This window comes from Sorex fumeus, unplaced genomic scaffold (genome assembly GCF_029834395.1).
Source record: "Sorex fumeus unplaced genomic scaffold, SorFum_2.1 ptg000083l, whole genome shotgun sequence".
Lineage (NCBI taxonomy): Eukaryota > Metazoa > Chordata > Mammalia > Eulipotyphla > Soricidae > Sorex > Sorex fumeus.
The window spans coordinates 8,898,126-8,914,807 of record NW_026606140.1 but is presented as its reverse complement, the minus strand read 5'-3'; the positions used below and the strand labels follow the sequence as shown (position 1 = coordinate 8,914,807).

General features: G+C 41.6%; 2 non-coding genes across 2 annotated transcripts; one reads left to right on the top strand and one right to left on the bottom strand.

Annotated features, from left to right (window-relative positions):
• Positions 1 to 1,941: 1,941 nt before the first annotated feature.
• Positions 1,942 to 2,003, bottom strand: LOC130039208 (U7 small nuclear RNA). Its single transcript, XR_008794848.1, has one exon. It is a non-coding gene; the product is annotated as a U7 small nuclear RNA (small nuclear RNA).
• Positions 2,004 to 15,869: 13,866 nt separating this feature from the next.
• Positions 15,870 to 15,931, top strand: LOC130039207 (U7 small nuclear RNA). The gene has a single exon (XR_008794847.1). It is a non-coding gene; the product is annotated as a U7 small nuclear RNA (small nuclear RNA).
• Positions 15,932 to 16,682: the final 751 nt, after the last annotated feature.

Here is a 16,682-nt window from a genome sequence, read left to right as displayed (position 1 = left end):
TGCTGTCATTGAATGGAATAAGTCACTCGTAATAACCAGGAGACAGAAGGTAAAGGAAAGGAAATGGAAAGGAAAAGAGGCTGGAGGTGGGGGGGGGGCGGGGAGAGAGAGAGACTGAAGGAGAAGACATAAAAAGGGAAAGGGAAAGAAAGATTGATTCCTAATGAATGTATAAATGTGCTCTGTCATTTATTTTTTCCTCCAGCAATATTTTCCCTTTGAGAAACATACTTCCAGTTGAATTTTACTGATAATACCTTTATAAACATGATTTTACAAATAAGACTTCTGTGTTTTATTTCTCCTACTTTCTTCATTTGATAAACTCCCTTTCATCCCCAAAGAATCATCTTTTTATTGAAGCCTACCTTTTCTAGTCTTTTCGGGCACATGAGGACTCCTTTTCTTTATTGTTGAGGCTCTTTGCATCTCTCTCATCTCTTTGAATCTCCCCCACTTAAATAAATGGTACTAAGACAATATCAACATCTATATCAATATATGTATACGTATATATGTATATGTATATGTACACATATAATCAGTTACAGATAGAGGAAGAAATTAAAAACGAAAGATATAAACGTACAATTTTTTTAAAAAATGAGAAGCATAAACATTTTACATATACATAGTCATCACTTCATAAAATGAAATGGGAGTGGCTCTTTTTTTATATTCAATGAATAATTCATGCAAGATTGGAATCATCTGTTTTTGAACATTTGGTAAAACTCACCTGAAAATCCTCTAGAGCTTATTATTATTTTTTGTATGAAAAATGTATGGGCACTAATTCAGTTTTATATAGGATCATTTGGATATCCTCTTTCTCTTTTAAACAATTACAATAAATGCATTCTCTAAGAATTTACATGTTTTACCTAAATTTTCAAATATATTTACATTTGTGCATTATATCCCTTAGTAGATTTTAATCTCTGTTGACCATTTCAACATGTCTCATTTATATTCTTGTTTTATTTGTACCTTTGGGGGGACTGGTGGAGCTTTCTTTTTTCAAATTTTTTTTAGTAGTTGAAAATGTATTACTCATGTTAAGCAATTTTTTATTTAGTTTATCCCAATTATTTATTTGTTTTCTATATCATTAATTTATGCTTTTGCATTTATTATCACCTTTTAAAAATTTTACTTTAGTTTATTTTACTTCTTTTCCTGATTACTTTCTTTAATTACATAAATTACGTGCTGAATTTTCAGACATTAGAAAAACAAATGTATGTACTCAAAATTATAGATTTCCCTCAAGTAGCTTATAAACTTTATCTTACTAATGTTGAAATGCAGTACTTTAAAATCTAACTTTCAGAGTCAGAGAGGTGTTTTAGGAAGTTAGGCCTTGCATGTGTTTCTAGTTTTCCCCCGGCATCAGATAGGCCCAATAACCTACTTCCCAAATCCTAGCACACTAGAAGTGATTTCTGAGCATAAAGCCAGGAATAAGATCTGAGCATAGCTGGGTGTGGCCCAAACCACAATTCCTGGTAAAAGTGAATAAATAGAAACTAAGTACTCTCAAATTTCCGTTTTAGTTTCTTTTACTCATGAGTAAATAGAAATTTATTTTTTAACTTTCAGGAATTTGTGTTATCTCTATAACAATTACATTCTATGTTTAATCAGGCTATATGATACCAGCTTTTATTTTAATTTGTTGGTATTAATATTAGTTCTGGCCAATCATTGTAAGTATTCTCTGTGAGCTTGATAGAATGTGCATTCTACACTGCTGGCGGACAGTGTATTGTATGTACAACTGAATTTATTTTACGAATCAAGGATATGTCTCAGTGATAAAGCATGTGTAAGGTCTCGGATTTGATTCCTGGCGCTTCCAAAAATAAAATAAATAAACGAACACGTTTATTGCTTTTTAAAATATTTTGTATCACAACTAATTTCGTTTGGGGGGTGAGTGTGGGCTTTCCAGTAGCACCCAGAAAAACTGCTAGACAAATTCTAAAAGAGCTGTAACACTTTTAACTAATTTCTTGATTTACCTATTAGTGATGATAGAATTGCCCACAAAGACGATGGTGTTAATTTCTTCACATAAGAAAAGTGTCTGTCTGTGTCAGAGGCAGACTTGGGATGGGGTTGGAAAGAGGAAAATTGGGGACATTGGTGTTGCGAAGTGTACACGGGTCAAAGGACAGGTGTTGGAGCATTGTAATACTGAAACTCAATCATGGACAACTTTGTTTTTCTCACGGTGATTTAATAAAAAATTTTTAAATACTTGAAATATTTTGAAACTACTCTATTAGGTGCATTTAAGTTGGAATTGTTAAATCTTTCTGGTAAGTCTGAATTTTAAATAATATATAGCAATCATACTAATTTCATTTTGTATTTATTATATTAACACGGCAAAGCCTGGCAAGCCACCAGTGAGGTATTCAATATGCAAAAAACAGTAACAAGTCTCACAATGGAGCTGTTACTGGTGACTGCTCGAGCTATTTGTTGAACAGTGGGAGGACAGTGCTACAGAGCTATTTATTATCTTAAATTCTGTTTTGTGTTGTTTTAATAAACTTTCAATTACGTTCTTGTGGGCTGGAGCGATACCACAGTGTGTAGGGCGTTTGCCTTGCACACAGCCAACATGGACCCGAGTTGGATTCCTCCGCCCCTCTCAGAGAGCCCGGCAAACTACCGAGAGTATCTCTCCCACATGGAAAAGCCTGGTAAGCTACCCGTGACGTATTCAATATGCCGAACACAGTGACAAGCCTCACAATGTTATTGGGCCCTCTTGAGCAAATCGATGAACAATGGGAGGACAGTGACAGTGACAGTGACAGTGACCGTTCTTGTGGATATTACTATATATCTTTAGATTTATTTCTAACATTTCCCCCTTATTGTTTTATGTGTTTTTTGGTACTTAAAAACACATGCAGCTTAAATTTGTATGTTTTGATCTGCTCTGATAATTTAACATTAAATTCAAGACTTATCTATCATGATTACTCATATACTTGAATTTATTTTGCCACCCAAATTTGCTATTTGTTTTTCCTTACTCTAATTTTTTTGTTTTGTTTTGGGGCCACACCTAGCAATGTTCAGGGGTTACACCTGGCTTTTCACTTAGGAAGTACTCCTGGTGATAGATGGGGGACCACACGGGATGCCTGGGATTGAACTCTGGTTGGCTGTGTGCAAGGCAAGCACCGTACTCACTGTCCTATCTCTCAGGTCCTCTCTGATTTTAAAATAAATTCTGGCATCTTCCCCACTCCCATTCTTTTAGACAGAGATTTTCCTCTCTCATATACATTTTTCTCCATTGATTTAGAGATTATAAGGCATTTTTACACTTTTAGTCATTACCTAAAAGTTTCCTAGAGCTTAAATACCTCACGAATTATATTTCGAATCAGTAGTTTGGTATTTGTCCCAAATAAATATAAAATTTAGGATTTTTTAATTTTCAGTCACTTCCATCCCCCATCAATACACTAATGTTGACTCAAATATTGTTCATCATTGATTTTTGCTTCTTTAATCTCTTAGACATAATTATTGCTTTTTATATGTATTCTTAACCTTTTAAATGTTCGCACAATCTCTTCTTTTTAAACAATTTTATTAAAACACCATGATTTAAAAGGTTGGTTTTTTTTTCTTTTTGGGTCACGCCTGGTGATACTCTCAGGTCACTCCTGGCTCTGCACTCAGGAATCACTCCTGGCGTTGTTCAGGGACCATATGGGATACTAGGAATTGAACCTCAGTTGGAGAGTGCAAGGCAAATGCCCTACCCACTGTGCTATCGCTCCAGCCCCTACAAAGTTATTCTTAGTTGAGTTTTCGACATACAATTTTGCAGCATGCATTCAACCACCAGTGTCAATCTCTCTCCACATATCCTCTTTGCTATCCAGACTTTCTTTTTTTTTTTTTTTGGTCGGCAAAGTTCAATTTTTTCTTTCCGTTTCTGGTCTTGGATTTCTAGCAGGACATCTGCTTGGTTGCTAGCAGGACATTGGGGGCTCACCACGTACCGGATAGATTGAGAGGGAGGGGCTGAACACATAGCCTATGGAGGCAAAATGTTTACATTTTCACTAAGGGAATAAAATTCACAAGGATTTCCATGTAAACACCCACCAGTACAGTACTCCAACCCTGACCCCCAAACAAGACCACCAAAAAATAATGCTCAGAAATTACTGTGCGTTAATATTCAGATATCATGTTTTGTGTTGATTTATTTATTTTCGGTGGGACATATTCTGTAATGTTCTAGACTTTTGCCTGACTGCTCAGGGATCACTCCACTGGGCTCGGGGAACCCTCTGGGGTTTTAACCATGGATCCTGGGGCAGCTACTCCCAGTTGGACTGATTTTTTTTATTTTATATTTTTTATTTTTTATGTTAAATATTTTTATTTTTTAAATTTATTTATTTATTTATTTATTTATTTTGAATACCCATCTCTCCACCAGTGACCAGTTCCTACCACCGCGGATCCCAATATCCCTCCCACCATCACCCCCCACCCCAGACTGATATTTTTTAATTGCACAAAACTTCCAATTGCTGGAGTAGTTCCAACTGTTCATGTATTCTGTTACAACAGTTGAGCATGAAACTAAGTCAATCAAAAGCCCAGAATGGGCCTTGGGGTAACCCAGAATGATGCTCAGGAATTGAGGAATGGAAAGCATTCTATGTGTAGTCAATATTCCTGTATATGTGTTTGTAAATCTTCATATCCAGTGGTGTTCTAAAGCTACTCTTAGCTCTGTGCTCAGCAACTCTTCAAACAGTGCTCAAGTCGACAATGCAGTGAATTCAACTGGGATCTAAAATAGATCAGCCACATGAATTGAAAGTCCCTTCTTTGCTCTGTAGCTGAGTAGTCATTGATTAGTTTAGTAGTGGATGATTTATGCAGAAAAATTAAATTCTTTCAAAATTTGAACCAGTGCTCAAGAAGAATTATAGAGTGGGTGTGCAGGAGAAAGTCACTTTTTCAGTCGTGTTGACCTATTGTTCAGCTATGAGTTTTAGTTTATTAGAGGAAAATATGAATAAAATGTATAGTAAAATGGAGGGCTAGAGCGATAGCACAGTGGCTAGGGCATTTGCCTTGCACGCAGCCCACCCGGGTTTGATTCCTCCATCCCTCTCAGAGAGACGAGCAAGCTACCAAGAGTATCCTGCCCACATGGCAGAGCCTGGCAAGCTCCCTGGGGCGCATTCAATTTACCAAACACAGCAACAACAAGTCTCACAATGGAGACGTTACTGGTGCCTACTGGAGCAAATCAATGAACAATGGGACAATGGGACGACAATGCTAAAGTAGTACAGTGTTTAATAGTAAAACACAAAACTTAGTTAATTTAGAAGTTTACTTTTTAGTTTGAAGAGTTGATATCTGTATTTATAGACTTAATTTCTTGCAATCCCTCACAAGGGAACCTGCCAATCATGGAGTGAAATAGGAACAATGGCTTAGGGTCCACACGAGTGACGTGGTTTATGATCAGTACTTGATTGCTTTGTATAATCAGTTTTATTATTTTCTATGTCAAGGCTTGCTTCACTTTATGTCTACGTAAATTGACAAGTGGGCCCTAGCAAAGCAAGTCCCAGCCCATATCCCTCCCTGCAGCTGCGGCAGGTTGACAAAACCAGGTACCCCCATCTCCTCCTTGCCATGGAATCCGCCTAATAAGGCCACAAGTTCAGAGAAGGCCTAATGAGGTATTTTCTTGCCCTAGAATTCACCTAATAGGGCCATAAAACCCGAAAAGGCGTAATTGACTGCCCGGTGGGATGGCCTGGTGACAGGTACAGAAGAGAGTGGCTGGTGCTGATGGCTTGTTGCAAAATGACTGGCTGCCTGCGTGCAGCATCTAATGTGATAATTCAAATGTATTGGGTGATTTGTGCGTGGGCATTTCTGAAATGCGTGGGAAGATGGCCTATAAAAAGCCCCCTTTGAAGAGGCTCGGGGCTCTCTGTCACTGATGGTTTGCCGTCATGCTGTGAGCCCAAGTATGCTCAAATAAACCTCTTGCTTTTGCATGGACTTGGTCTCTCAGAGTTTTCCTTGACAGGTGAGGCTGTCCTGAGCTCGGACCCTAACAGGTGTCAGGATATGGGACATATGAGTTAACTAATTTTGTGGGTGCTTATGAAAATGACACGTGTGTAGGATGTGTTTTTTCCTCACCTGTGCTTGTGCTGGGAGGCTGCTGCTATTGCCTAGCAGGACCGCTCTCCAGATGCTGTGAATACACTCCTCCAAAATTTATTTGTTGACGTCTCCTTGTCTCCTTTGGTCATGACCTCAAAATCTTTGAGGCTCATGTGGTATTTGATGTGGACTGAAGCACAACAGTACCTGTGGACAGCTGCAGATATTTTTTTTGAAAGTAAAACAGATTATACTTGGAGAGCTTTTTGAAGGTGTGGAGGGGAAGTGAGTGAGGAGGAGAAGAAAATCAGAGAGAGGGAGTAATGCGCTCAAGAAAGAACACAGGCCTCTCCGCCCTTGGGGAGACCCCTACACACATCCCAGTATTAGACATGGAAGCATTAAATAAACATCTCAAGAGGGCGACACATGTGCTGGGGCACTCCATGTGCTTTGCCCCCTGGGGATAAGGAGCACGTGGGATCAGGCAGCATATACATCACTGCAGAGATTTTTTTCAAAGAACCACTTTGCATATTCTTTGTTCAAACCTTTACTCAGTTGCCCTGGGTGTCTCAAAACCGATGTCCCCAAATCTCTCAGATTTGAGTATCAGGAATCCTTTGTTCCTCCCAGGATGTCGCTAACGATCTTCTCTCTGTGCCTGTAAATCACTGTCTGGGACTCTGTGGAAGAACGGATGCAGTGCATGTGACCCAGCAGGCCTGGGCACGACATGCCGAGATGGACCACAAGGACAATGTGAAACATCTCAGAACAAGCACATTATTTTCAGGATCAGTGAGTTTTTTCTTCTTTTTGTTTTCTTGTTTGTATCAATTTGGGAAGGGGCACATGAAGAAGTGCTCTGCTATGAGTCGTAGTGGGGCACCAGGGACCATATGGGTGATGGGGATGGAGTTCAGGTGAACACTTCATACAAAACAAATGTACTTTCCACTGCACTATCACTTTTATAACTAGGGCCCAAAACCCAGTACTGTGACACCATGAAGACTTGTACTATCATTCTAGAGAGGGCAAACTCACAGTATTCCACTAGTATGAACAATACTAGAATTTTTTTTAAGTTTCAAATGGACTCATTTCAGTGCCCAGGGAGACTAATTTCCTCCACTTCCAGCATCAGGCTCTGGATTTCCTCCTGAGCTGTCGAGAGACATAGATGTGGTTATTGGGATGGGGCCTGGATCTCCACCTTTCAAGTCATATGCTTGCTACACGGAGCCTAAAAATATGCCTATTCTATTCTGAATCTTGCCAGCTAACTCATATTTCATGACCTCATTCTCAAATGAAATTGCAGCAATAACAAATCCTGAAGCTGTGGTTTGTGTTCTGAAATTGAACACAGCAAGCCAGATAAGAATTAATAGACCCTGGATGAATAGGCCAGCAGGTGGATCTCTGTGGTTCTCACAGTAAAAACAGGTTCACAGAAAAGGGAAGATCCTCTGGGAGGAACACCGTGAGGAACCTGACAGTCCTCAAAGTAATTTTTGGGCCTCTGTATTTGTCTAGAACCAGTGATATCTGGGGGAGCATGGAGTGCTGGGGATCAAACCATGGTTGGTCATGGGTAAGATCAACACCATCCCCGCTGTACTGTTGGTCCACCAAAAGCAGCTTTGTCAATGGCTCACTCATTCATGTTTAAGGATTAAGGCTGAAGTAAATCTCTTAGTGAGTCATAGTGAGAACAACAGGTAGGCACACAGGGTGACAGGGAGTGATCGCTGAGCACCGCCCAAAGGAACCCCTGATGACCGTCAGGAAAAAACCTCTGCAACACCAGGCCCCACAGCAAAATAAAAGTACTTTTTTCAGTTTGCTTAAAACCAAGCTAGTGATCCGAGGCAAAGACAAGTGTAGGGACAGAGATGGTGGGGTGGGAGTTGGTTCTGCTGCTCCTGAAAAGGGCACCCTGACTTTGTGGGCTGTGCAGCCAGGCTGGTAAGGGACAGAGGGAGATGGGACATGGAGGGTTCCGAGTCTCATGGACACATGACAGATGAAGAAGAATGGAGCAAAGTGAAGAAACAAAGCAAGTTTTCAAGATGGACAGTTTAGGAGAATGACAGTCAGCGTGAGCCCGACACACTCAACTGGATCCAGGAGCCCAAGGCAGACGGTGTCGGCAGCACAATTCACACAAGTTCAGGGCACCACACACTGCGCAGTATCCCTGCCAGGGAGGGACTGCAGACACTCACCTGTGTTGGGATCGGGGATCACCCCTGAGGATTCAGAGAGACAATGAGTCCAGCGGAAATGCAAACCACAGATCGAGATTTTATTATCCACCTAGCTGGGGCTGAAGCATTCTAACACATAGGCCAGAGCTCAACACTGAGTGCTTATAGCCAAAGGTTTATATAGCCATCCTGGGCTCTCAGGCCCCAGAAGCAAGATCAGAGAAAAGAAAAAAAAACTTCCAAAAGTAGATATAACTTCAAGCATTCCAAATGCAAACATGGGAGAAAAAAAGCAATCAATGTCATACTTCAAGAAAATGTATTGTCAGTCAGATCCAGGACACATGAGACTTGTATATCAAGAAATTATTCCCATAATAAAAACAATCAATCTCGGGGCTGGAGAGATAGTTCAGTGTATAGGGTGTTTGCTTTGCATGCAGCAAACATGGCCAACACAGGTTCGATTCCAAGCATCCCATATGGGCCCACGAGCACTGCCAGGACCAATTCCTGAGTGTATGAGCCAGGAGTAACCCCTGAGCATCGCCGGGTGTGACCTTCTCCTCTTCAGTCAGGTGCCCTGATCCCAGCCTCAGCCCCATCTCAGATTTCGTTCCCACATCAGAAAGCCCAGTGTCAAACCTTGAACGATGTAACAACACAAGGTTGAGCTCTCTAGAGAGATGGAAAATTGAGTCATCGGATCTGTCTTACCCACAACTCAGAATGAATGTCCTCATGGGAAATAACCCACTTCAGTGGCCACTGCAGGATCATGGGGGAAAGTTCACTGGGGCAAGGATCACGATTTTTTCTGTTTAGTTCCGTGGTTTTTCAAGGTTTGGTTTCTGCGCTATACAGCCAGTGATGCTCAAGGCTGACTTGGTTCTGCACTTAGGGATCACTCCTGGCTGGCTCAGGGTCCTCTGAGCTGGGGATAGAACCCGAGTCAGCTATGTTCCAGGCAAGTGCCTTAGCATCTCTCTGTGGCTTCATGAAATCCTTGGAGTCGGGAAGAACTGCACTGGATTCAGGATGTGAAAAGGGGCCTTGTTCAAGGAAGGGAGTATTGACAACCAAGTGTGGGCCTGAGGGGATGTATCTAGAAAATATTTGAAACATTTCAGGAGCTCTAGCCCTCAAGAACAAGAAGTTGAAGGAATGGGAAATGAGGTTTTAATGATGTTTACTTCTGTTTTATCTCTCTGACAAGAACACTGGCTACTTTGTTTCTAACCTTTTCAAAAGGAGTGATAGTATTCCTGCATGATGGCAAAGGTGGTCATTTGGGTCTTGGTTCTAACAGAAAAAGTGGTTCATGTGGGTTTTGCTGTTTTCATGAATGTCTTAGATTCTTACCTATCCATTAACTGAGGAATACATAAGATAGTAACATATGGCTTTGCTTTTTCAAAGAAAACCCTGAATGTTGCCTACATCTATACACAGGAAACTTTAATCCTGAATGTTGCCTACATCTATACACAGGAAACTTTAATCTGGGTCTCTGCCCTAGGAGATAGAGTGCTTACTTTAGGTCTTGCCTTTTCTGATCCAGTGCTAACGTTTTTTTTTCTCTTAAGAAAAGCACGAAGTGTCAGATCTGTGCCTGAACAAAAAGCATTGGCTTTTTGGGTTCTGCTCTAATAAGATGTAAGTTTTAAGTGTCCAATGCTTCCCTTAGTCTCTTAGTGCTTGAGTGGGATCCAACTCAGGCTGGCTGTGTGCCAGGCAACTGCCTTATCCGCTGTACTGTCACTGTGGCCCCAGGAACTAAGGTTGGGGGTGCATGTCAGAATTGAGAAACCTGTGCTCTCGAAAAAACCCCAGGACACCCCAGCTCCTGGCTCATTAGAGGTCCAGAATCACTTGCTCCAGACCCCTGGAACTTGGCTACGTTCCCCCACACACTAGTTTACGATTTCCCAGTGTGCTCCTGCCAGTCATAAATTATGGAGCGATAGCACAGCGGTAGGGCATTTGCCTTACAAGTGGCCAACATGGCCGACCAGAGTTCGATTCCTCCGCCTCTCTCGGAGAGCCCGGCAAGCCACCGAGAGGATCTCGCCCGCACGGCAGAGCCTGGCAAGCTACCCTTGACGTATTCGATATGCCAAACACAGTAACGAGTCTCATGATGGAGACGTTACTGGGCCCGCTCGAGCAAATCGCTGAACAACAGGAGGACCATGACCGTGACCATGACCTCAGATTTCCTCCTCATGCCTGTCGCCCTGAGTTCTGCAAATGCAGAGAGCATCTGACTCGCTGCCAGATAAACTTGCTCAGCTTCTGAGGGTCAACTTCTCAGTCCTGTCCTAGTCAGAGAATGCAGGGGCCTCAGGAAAACTCAGCACCCCCCCTTTTCAGCAGGAAGTCCATACAGAAGATAGAACTTCATTCTTGATCCTGAAGGGAATTGTGGGTACCAGCTGACAGGGGTGGGGAGTGTGTGTGTGTGTGTGTGTGTGTGTGTGTGTGTGTGTAAGGAATGCTGCCGTGGGAGAAGTTTGAAGAGACCAGGACAACTGATTGCTTTAATGGGCTGTTCTCAGTCTTGCTTCCTGTCACAACAGGTCATGGAGAGCTGGGAGGGGAGGGGGCAAAGTAGCAAATAACAGGAACACCCCCGATCTCTCGAGCTGGGCAACACTCTATTTGCTCCTCACCCCTGGCCATAGAGAGAACATGTTAGCAAAGTTCCGTGCCCATGTGCACACGACTGTTAATAAAGATGAGGAAAGCTCAGGAGCTTGTCGGGGACAGTCCCAGACAAGCCCAATAAGAGAAGCAGCAGGGTCCAACAGGGAGGAAATAGGTGACAGCTTCCAGACCAGCACAGGTTCCAGACCCAGGAGAGTGAACGGTGCAGAGACAAGACCAGGTCATCGTGCACTGGAGGCGAGGAGACGGCGAGGGACAGGACCAGGCCATCGTACTCAGGACTCGCCATCGTGGGACAGGACGAGTGACGTCATGCATGGGCAAGAGGAGATGCTTGGACTTTGGGGCGGGCAATGTATAGTTTTGTTTTCCTTGACTGACTTGAATGTACAGTAAACTCACTTCTTAAGCCTTAGAATTTTGTGTGGAAGTGTTTCATTTGTCAAAATCCTACAGAATCAGGAACGCGTCCACTGTGGAGGTAACAGGACTCCCTAAGGTACAGACCTCACCAGAAAGTTCCTCCTCTGTAGAAGTGGGACAACACAGACTGGGGTAGTCTCCTGTCCTTTGTTCTCCCTTGTTCTGTGCTTCTGCTAGTGTTCATCATATTGGGTCTCTTTCCTAGATTCCTCCATGCAAATGTGAACGTGCATTTGCCACTCTTTGTTTCTGAGAGATTGTTTACTCTCTATGGGGAGCGGGTGCAGGGCTGCACCACCCCCATCCTGGAGATATTCCAGCAGCCGGAAGAGTCCTCCAGTACCCACATGCTCCCGAGCTTCCTTCTGAGCAGGCCCACCAGTTTACATGTTAAGAAATTAGATAAGAGCCAAGTGAGTGCTCTGCATGCCAGAGACCCAGGTTGGATCCCTGCAATGCCTGGTCCCCCACTAACTGTCAGGAGTGACTCTCCTAGAGCACAGGGCTGGAAGTAGCCTCTGAGTGCAGCCCGAGAACAAGAAAGGGTTAAAAAATTGGACCAACCCCTTTTATGGTTATTATTTTTAAAAATTTGTTTTAATTGAATCCCAGTGAAATACAGTGACAAAGTTGTTTATGATTGGATTTCGGTCATAAAATGTCCCAACACCTGCCCCTTCTCCAGTGTACATTTTTGACAACCAGTTCCCTAGTTTCTCATTGCCCACCCCCACCTATGGCAGGCACTTTTCTTCTCTGTCTCTGTCGATTTCTGTTTCTCTGTCTCTGTCTCTGTCTCTCTCTCTCACCTATTGGGCAAAGCTGATTTGAGCCCAGTCCATGTTTCAGAAATTCTTGGGATTTTATTATTTTTTCAATATTTTTGATTTGCTTTTAGACCGTGCGCAGAGATACTCAGGGGTAACTCCTGCCTCTGCATTCAGAAATGCTTGGGAGACCATCTGGGATGCTGGGGTTCCAATCCAGGACAGCCACATGCAAGGCCAATCGCCAACTCACTGCACTATCACTCCGGCCCAATTCCTGTGACTTTAATCCTCCCATCTCCTCTTCATCCTCAACTCCCACCACTTTATACCTTTACACCTGTTACTAGCTAATCCTGAATTTTCTTTTTTTTAATTTTTATTAGTGTAACACCATGAGGTACAGTTGTAGACTTACAAAATTTTTGTGCTTGGGTTTCAATTATACAATGATCAAGTACCCATCCCTCCACCAGTGCCCATTTTCCACCACTACGGGTCCCAGTATCCCTCCCACCCCCCAACCCCCCATCCCACCCTGGCTCTGTGGCAGGGCATTCCATTTTTTTCTCTCTCTCTCCTTTTGGGTGTTGTGGTTTGCAAAAGAGGCATTGAGTAGCAATCATATTTGGTCTATAGTCTAATTTCAGCATGCTTTTCCCATCCTGAGAGGATCTGTAAGGGCCACCCGGGCTAATAGTCATGAAAGAGTTAAGTGGTAGGAAAGAGTTAACCAGAAAACACTAAAAACTGTAAAAGCTAGAGTTGCAAAAGCTGGCTCAGAATAGATAATGTAACTCCCACCTGCACCCTGTTATGACCTTGTGGTTAGGCCAGATATGGGGACACGTACTCAGATGTTCCGAAGGGTTAATCTTGTGCATGCTGCCCTTGGAAAAACCACAGACTGCTGTACTTACTGTAAGATTCCTTTGTTTATTCTTGGTTATAAAAACCCACTGTACTCTGTTTTGGGGCTCTCTGCCTCTGTCCTGTTTTTGGGACAAGTAGTGAGCCCCAGCATGCTTGGATAATAAACCCTGTGTGTGTTGCATGAGAAAGTCTCTTGGAGTCTTCTTTAATGGGCAACGAGCATCTAGACCCACAGATCCTCCCAACACCCTTTATTTGGTGCTCCCTTCCCTATCTGAGCTCTCTTTTCCCCCATCCTGTGGACTGGCCTCCAAGTCATAGTGCAAAATTCCTGGTAATAATCGCTGCCATGCTTGGGTGTTAGTCTCCTATTTTGTTACTTTATGTTCCCCAGATGCATGCCCTAAATTTTCTTTTGAATGCTGTGAATATTCCTCAGTTGCTTATTGAACACTTCCATTTGCACTCTCCTTAGCAGTACCATCCAACGAAATAGCCTCTCGTCCCATGCTATATTATATATATTTTTAACGCGCAGTAATTTCTGAGCATTATTTTTTGGTGGTTTTGGTTGGGGGTCAGGGTTGTAGTACTGTACTGGTGGGTGCTTACATGGAAATCCTTGTGAATTTTATTCCCTTAGTGAAAATGTAAACATTTTGCCTCCATAGGCTATGTGTTCAGCCCCTCCCTCTCAATCTATCCGGTACGTGGTGAGCCCCCAATGTCCTGCTAGCAACCAAGCAGATGTCCTGCTAGAAATCCAAGACCAGAAACGGAAAGAAAAAATTGAACTTTGCCGAGCAAAAAAAAAAAAAAAAAAAAGAAAGTCTGGATAGCAAAGAGGATATGTGGAGAGAGATTGACACTGGTGGTTGGATGCATGCTGCAAAATTGTATGTCGAAAACTCAACTAAGAATAACTTTGTAGGGGCTGGAGCGATAGCACAGTGGGTAGGGCATTTGCCTTGCACTCTCCAACTGAGGTTCAATTCCTAGTATCCCATATGGTCCCTGAACAACGCCAGGAGTGATTCCTGAGTGCAGAGCCAGGAGTGACCTGAGAGCATCACCAGGCGTGACCCAAAAAGAAAAAAAAACCAACCTTTTAAATCATGGTGTTTTAATAAAATTGTTTAAAAAGAAGAGATTGTGCGAACATTTAAAAGGTTAAGAATACATATAAAAAGCAATAATTATGTCTAAGAGATTAAAGAAGCAAAAATCAATGATGAACAATATTTGAGTCAACATTAGTGTATTGATGGGGGATGGAAGTGACTGAAAATTAAAAAATCCTAAATTTTATATTTATTTGGGACAAATACCAAACTACTGATTCGAAATATAATTCGTGAGGTATTTAAGCTCTAGGAAACTTTTAGGTAATGACTAAAAGTGTAAAAATGCCTTATAATCTCTAAATCAATGGAGAAAAATGTATATGAGGGAGGAAAATCTCTGTCTAAAAGAATGGGAGTGGGGAAGATGCCAGAATTTATTTTAAAATCAGAGAGGACCTGAGAGATAGGACAGTGGGTAAGGTCTTGCCTTGCACACAGCCAACCAGAGTTCAATCCCAGGCATCCCGTGTGGTCCCCCATGTATCACCAGGAGTACTTCCTAAGTGAAAAGCCAGGTGTAACCCCTGAACATTGCTAGGTGTGGCCAAACACAAAACAAAAAAATTAGAGTAAGCAAAAACAAATAGCATAATTGGGTGGCAAAATAAATTCAAATATATGAGTAATCATGATAGATATGACTTGAATTTAGTGTTAAATTGTCAGAGTAGATAAAAACATACAAATTTAAGCTGCATGTGTTTTTTAAGTACCAAAAACACATAAAACAATAAGGGGGAAATGTTAGAAATAAATCTAAAGATATATAGTAATATCCACAAGAACGGTCACTGTCACTGTCACTGTCCTCCCATTGTTCATCGATTTGCTCAAGAGGGCCCAATAACATTGTGAGGCTTGTCACTGTGTTCGGCATATTGAATACGTCACGGGTAGCTTACCAGGCTTTTCCATGTGGGAGAGATACTCTCGGTAGTTTGCCGGGCTCTCTGAGAGGGGCGGAGGAATCCAACTCGGGTCCATGTTGGCTGTGTGCAAGGCAAACGCCCTACACACTGTGGTATCGCTCCAGCCCACAAGAACGTAATTGAAAGTTTATTAAAACAACACAAAACAGAATTTAAGATAATAAATAGCTCTGTAGCACTGTCCTCCCACTGTTCAACAAATAGCTCGAGCAGTCACCAGTAACAGCTCCATTGTGAGACTTGTTACTGTTTTTTGCATATTGAATACCTCACTGGTGGCCTGCCAGGCTTTGCCGTGTTAATATAATAAATACAAAATGAAATTAGTATGATTGCTATATATTATTTAAAATTCAGACTTACCAGAAAGATTTAACAATTCCAACTTAAATGCACCTAATAGAGTAGTTTCAAAATATTTCAAGTATTTAAAAATTTTTTATTAAATCACCGTGAGAAAAACAAAGTTGTCCATGATTGAGTTTCAGTATTACAATGCTCCAACACCTGTCCTTTGACCCGTGTACACTTCGCAACACCAATGTCCCCAATTTTCCTCTTTCCAACCCCATCCCAAGTCTGCCTCTGACACAGACAGACACTTTTCTTATGTGAAGAAATTAACACCATCGTCTTTGTGGGCAATTCTATCATCACTAATAGGTAAATCAAGAAATTAGTTAAAAGTGTTACAGCTCTTTTAGAATTTGTCTAGCAGTTTTTCTGGGTGCTACTGGAAAGCCCACACTCACCCCCCAAACGAAATTAGTTGTGATACAAAATATTTTAAAAAGCAATAAACGTGTTCGTTTATTTATTTTATTTTTGGAAGCGCCAGGAATCAAATCCGAGACCTTACACATGCTTTATCACTGAGACATATCCTTGATTCGTAAAATAAATTCAGTTGTACATACAATACACTGTCCGCCAGCAGTGTAGAATGCACATTCTATCAAGCTCACAGAGAATACTTACAATGATTGGCCAGAACTAATATTAATACCAACAAATTAAAATAAAAGCTGGTATCATATAGCCTGATTAAACATAGAATGTAATTGTTATAGAGATAACACAAATTCCTGAAAGTTAAAAAATAAATTTCTATTTACTCATGAGTAAAAGAAACTAAAACGGAAATTTGAGAGTACTTAGTTTCTATTTATTCACTTTTACCAGGAATTGTGGTTTGGGCCACACCCAGCTATGCTCAGATCTTATTCCTGGCTTTATGCTCAGAAATCACTTCTAGTGTGCTAGGATTTGGGAAGTAGGTTATTGGGCCTATCTGATGCCGGGGGAAAACTAGAAACACATGCAAGGCCTAACTTCCTAAAACACCTCTCTGACTCTGAAAGTTAGATTTTAAAGTACTGCATTTCAACATTAGTAAGATAAAGTTTATAAGCTACTTGAGGGAAATCTATAATTTTGAGTACATACATTTGTTTTTCTAATGTCTGAAAATTCAGCACGTAATTTATGTAATTAAAG